We start from the raw sequence: 5,688 nt of genomic DNA, 5'->3' as shown, positions 1-5,688 counted from the left end.
TAAGTTTTAAAACGTTGGAGTTTTCCTCTAAGGATGAACAATTGATATCGGTGCCACGTTCTAGCCACAGCAACGGCGTCATTTATCCTAAGTAGGAGAAGCATGGATCAAAAGAAAAAAGAAAAAAAAAAGGGACTTGGAAGAAGGACTTCATACTGATGGAGACTCTTTAAACGTCTGCTCATTCACGTGCTCCATCTTGATTCTGGGAAATGAATAGATAGTATATAGTAAACAGATAAACAAGAATACTCTCAGTCTGATTTCAGATATGAATGATTCAGGTCCGCCATCTGGTGGCCGATTATAAAATCCTGTGCCTTCAACTTCAACGTCCGAGTGTATAATCTGTAGCAGGTTCCTGAGATGTGCAAACATCAACACAGAGGAAATGTGACATGGTAGTCAAATGCGAACTCGCTACACAATAACACTAGGTTTGAGGTTTACCGAAGTATTCCCGAGCCAGGATATGTCCGGATCTCCATTACAGACTCAGGTGGTTTTCGGCCTCGCCCTTTACGCACCGAGATTTGACCGGATTCCTTGAATCTTTTAATTATATTGTGCGCTGTAGAAGGCGAAATGCCCGAAATCCTACCGATTTGTCTTTGGGGAATGTCGTCCTCAGAGTGTGGGATTATTCTCTGACGCATCTGTTGACAGATCGCCGAGCCTCGACCCGTCCTCGCTCTTGAAGGACTAGGCCATTTTTTTTTTTGGAGGCTCCTTATATACTCAGATTAGACGATTACCTCAATTGTTTCACATCACCTTCTTATTTCAACTTCTCACATCGATATCAGTCCTAAATCTCCCCTGTCCCAACTTGTTTGGTACGTGTTGCATGCATCAATTTCAAAATAAACATTTACCTTCAAAAAAAAAACTATGCATTTGATTAGATAAAACATCAAATAACTTGTCTTTATACGTTTTTTTTTGTTTAAATACAACAGTACATTTACTAATCACCCCTTTTTTGTTTTTATTAGCGTTTTCCATCCTGTCCCAACTTTTTCGGAATTGCGGTTGTCAAATTTCTATTAGTTCTTGAATATAGCTGATTCATAAATCCACCAAAGAGGCTTATTAGGCTGAGAGTTTGGCTGCAGATCCGGTTATGACTCTGCCTTTTGGCCAACCGTTTATTCGACAGTGATAAATAGGTGAAAAATGCGCTGAATGTTCAAAAGCCTGCATGCTGGACAGAATATCAAAGGCCTGAAAATGCAATGGAGTGTTTCAGAGCCAGACTTTAGCTTTGATTACAAAAACAACACACAGAGCCAGGAATCGGTTATGCTCCAGCGTGACGCAAATCCGTCCCCTGTTCTATTAACATCTGCTTATGGTCCTCTCAGTAGATGACATTTCCAGTGTGGCTAACACGAGCAAGATTTTGCTGTGAATTGACGTCAGTGTGACAGAGTTTCAGTTCCTCTTAAAAGTTTTTTTTAAATAAATATCGAATTTCACACCAGGGGATGCATGAAGAACTATATAATTCTGTCTTATTATGCTGCCAGTGATACAGTAGGTGGTGTGTGTTTGTGTGTGTCTGGGCTACAGTAGAGTCATGCTTCAATTAAACGGTATGTGTTTTGTCTCTAGAAGTGTAAATACCATTTATGCTTGGTAGTGCTGTAGTAATGAATTCATTTCAGTGAAGTTGAGGAAATATGCAGAATAAAACCACAGTGTGGTCTGTACAGTTATATATATATATATATATATATATATATATATATATATATATATATATATATATATATATATATATATGTATACGTGAAAGTATAGCTAATGCAGGAAAATCTTACTCAATTCAAAGTGGAAGTGTGTAGCCAGAAATGTAATCAACCATTTACAAATGTGTTAATCCATCCATCCATCCATCTTCTATACCGCTTATCCTTTTCAGGGTCACGGGGGAACCTGGAGTCTATCCCAGGGAGCACTGGGCACAAGGCGGGGTACACCCTGGACAGGGTGCCAATCCATTGCAGGACAACAATCACATACACACTCACACACCCATTCATACACTACGGACACTTTAGACACGCCAATCATCCTACCATGCATGTCTTTGGACTGGGGGAGGAAACCGGAGTACCCGGAGGAAACCCCCGCAGCACGGGGAGAACACGCAATCTCCGCACACACAGGGCCACGGTGGGAATCGAACCCCCGACCCTGGAGGTGTGAGCCGAACGTGCTACATCAATAAAACATGATTAAACAAATTAAGAGGAGTATTTGTTTGACATTCAGGTGTTTAAATATGGAACTGTTTGTAAAGATGACTTCGTTGACCTACTATGAACAACATTATAATGCTGTTAGTGAGCAAATCAATGTCATTCGTCACATGTATAATCAGCTGCGCTGCATTTGTGTTATGTCCACCATCAGAAAATAAACATTTGGAACTGTTAGAAAATATTTCAAGGGAGTTCAAACCTGAACATCTAACTGGGGAAGCGAGAGACTTTCTGCAAGTCTGATCCACACACTTTTTTTAATTTAAGTGTTCATTTGTGTGTGATAAAATGTCTGCATGTTCCCCCCGTATTAAAACCCTTGTGCTGGATTCTCCATGCACTAATATGCTACTAGAGAGTTTCAAGTTCTTTTCTTACTTTTTCCCTTCACATTATTTCATCATGCTGCAAACGTAATTTAGAAACGTAATCTTAAAGTGAGGCGACCAGAAGCCCGCTTTAATCAACAAGAGATATTGCTCTTTTGAAGCCAGCAAAGCATGACTATCTTCTAAATAAGGGACCTTATAGATAGCTGTGCTTCACTGCTTTCTGGATGAGAGAGATTTTATCACAGGAATTCAAACATGGCCATTAAAACAAGGCTGCATATTTTATATTGCTATCATTTGTAAAGAAATATGTTGGAGCAATTGGATGAGTTTTGCTGAGGTGTAAATAGAAGTTGAGAGTGAAAACCAAGACATGTTTTATGCCTCATGTTTCACCCCAAATGTTTCCTCCCAGAGTCTGCATGTCACGGCCTAGAAGGCTCACTATATATGCCCTATATAATAACACTGTTTTGGGCACCAGCTCAGCCTGAACAAGTGTTATTTATTAAAGGTTAGGAACAGGAGTGTGAGTGCAAGGGAGAGGAGTGAAGTTGCTGTCTTTCTAGTGATGGGTGTGACGAGGGAGCTAGAGCTGCCACAAGGCAGGACCAAGGAGCCATAGAGGAGGCCGTGTAGGGTCACGGTCATGGTAGAGAGAAGCTGCTCCACTCATTGGTCGCCAGCCGATGTGTGTTTCTGCCGCCCCGCCTTACAGCCGTGTGTGCTCTTGCTGTCCAAAACAATCGCCAGCAGTTGCGCGGGGAGCGTGCTTCATGTTGTGCTTGTGGACTGCAGAAACACCGTCACAGTAACCCCCTCGGCTCCGAGCCTACTGCCGGCATGCGTTTGGTCCAGAGACTATACCTTCTTGAGAGGCTGTCTGCATTCCCGTGCTGGACCCCCATCGAGTGTTAGGATTAGAAGAAGAAGTCCTGTAGTGCAAGGAACCACCTGGTCACCCTGGCGCTTGTGTCTTTAGTCCAGGCCATCCATTGCAGGGAGGCATGGCCTGGGTGAAATGTTGGCCCGCCAAGTATTAGTGCAGTTCCTCGATGGCCCAGTTGATGGTGAGGGCTTCTTGCTCCACGGCAGCATACTTATGTTTGGCCAGGGTTAACTTCCTACTGACGTACAGGACTGGGTGCTTTTCACCGTCGAAGGTTTGAGACAGGATGGCCCATAGCCCTGTATCAATGGCATCCGTGTGAACGGTGAAGGGTAGCGAGAACACAGGGTTCCTGGAGGACTGGGGAGCTGGTGAGGGCCTGCTTGAGAGTCTGGAATGTCTGCTCTGTTTCCTCAGTCCATCGCACCCGGTCCGGTTGGCGCTTCTTAGTGAGATCTGAGAGGGGGGAAGCTAAAGAGGAGAAGTTAGGGGACAAAGCGATGATAGTATCCCACCAACCCTAAACAGCCCACCTGTTTCTTGGATGTGGGCCGGGGGTAGTCCCCCATCGCTTCTAGCTTCTTCTCTTTGGACTTTAGCAGCCCCCAGCCGATGCGGTATCCCAGGCACTGGGCCTCCGTCAGCCCCAGGTGACATTTCTTTGGGTTGGCGGTCAGCCCTGCCTTCCGGAGGCTCTTGAGGACTTCCCCGAGGTGATAGAGGTGGATGCTTGAGTGTTGAATCATTCCACTTGGCCATCAGTCTGCGGGTGGTAGACAAAGGTCCGTAGGTGTTTCACTTGCAACAGCTGACACAGATCACCCATTAACTTAGACATGAATGGTGTACCTTGGTCAGTTAAGATGTCTTTGGGGATCCCCACGTGGCTGAACAGGATGTTCCAGGAGGTGGCCTTTTGAAGGGGGACTACCTTGGGGTACCTGGTGGCGTAATCGCGGATCATGAGGATGTATACTTTGTGAGCGGCCCTACCAGATCCATACCCACCCTCTCGAAGGGTACGCCAATAATGGGGAGAGGACTGAGGGGTGCAGGGGTGGTCATTGGGGCACTGTTTGTTGGCCTTGAGGTGGCCACTGAGCAGATGGCTGTGGGCCAGGTGCATCAGGGCCTGTGTCCTGGAGCAGGGTACAACCAGGAGGTCACAAGGCTGGCTCACAAGGAGGTTCATGCCATCCGGTAGTACAGGAGGCCATTGGACACCAGGAAGTAGTTGGCGGGGAGGTGCTGCTCTGGCTGCTGGTCCACACTATTGATCAGATGCACCTGGCCCCAACAGTGCCCCAGTCAGGGGTGCTACTTCTGTTCACACCCAAAGTTACCCTCCTGAGAGAACTGGTGAAACACAGAGGAGACTGGGTTAGATATTATGAGTGTCTCACCTAAGGGGGTTTGCCCTGCAGCGTCCCCTTTTCCTGGGCCATGCAGGCTGGCTGGACCCAGCCTATGATGGCTTGCCTTTTCTTCTGGTGGCAGCGATTGTGGGGTCCCACGACCGGTGCAGTGGGGAACCCCGGCCAGTCTTGTCCAAGCAGCAGCGACACCGGGAGCTCGGGGATCAGTCCGATGAGGAGCAGCCCACCCCCCCGGTGAGGAGACCTTGACATCGACAGCCCGGACCTCCCGGATGTCTCCATGGACACAGGAGACCAGGAGGGTGCCTGTGGTCTTGGGCAGTTGGCCAAGGGTGGTCATGCGGGCTAGGGTGACAGTGCTTCTCGAGTCGAGGAGGCCGGTGACAGGCTTGCCGTTTATATATATATATATATATATATATATGTATGTATTCTTTTTCTTTTTTTTGTTTTAAGGTAAATTTGTCTACCAGAGCAACTGAGCAAATATTGATTTCATTAGTTTGAATTAATTTTATTTGTTCATTGTCTTTTCTTTTAGTTGTTTTAATAAAGTTGCTTACTTTTTCGTATCCATTTCTATGTCACTTTTCCCATTTCTTTTTGGGGTAACGAACCTGTGTGCCCTGATTGGGGTTGCTATTCCCTGGTATATTCCAGGGTGGCGTAGTCAACTACTTTTTTTTTTTGTCTTGCTGGTCTTTTAGATTGTCCCAGTTAAATCTAGGGTTAGAACCCTTTTTTTGCGTATTTGATTTGTTGAGCTATTTTCCTTTTCTTCCCCTCCCCACTTTGCCACACCATGAAGTGGTGTACTTGTTCTC

The 5,688-nt window shown here is 45.8% G+C and overlaps 1 long non-coding RNA gene across 1 annotated transcript; it reads left to right on the top strand.

Annotated features, from left to right (window-relative positions):
• Positions 1-970: 970 nt before the first annotated feature.
• Positions 971-2,618, top strand: LOC128634928 (uncharacterized). Its single transcript, XR_008397857.1, has 2 exons — positions 971-1,595; positions 1,925-2,618. It is a non-coding gene; the product is annotated as an uncharacterized LOC128634928 (long non-coding RNA).
• Positions 2,619-5,688: the final 3,070 nt, after the last annotated feature.

This window comes from Ictalurus punctatus, chromosome 2, assembly GCF_001660625.3.
Source record: "Ictalurus punctatus breed USDA103 chromosome 2, Coco_2.0, whole genome shotgun sequence".
Classification (NCBI taxonomy): Eukaryota; Metazoa; Chordata; class Actinopteri; order Siluriformes; family Ictaluridae; genus Ictalurus; species Ictalurus punctatus.
Note: the sequence above shows the minus strand (reverse complement) of the source record. Positions and strands in the feature narration are given on the sequence as shown.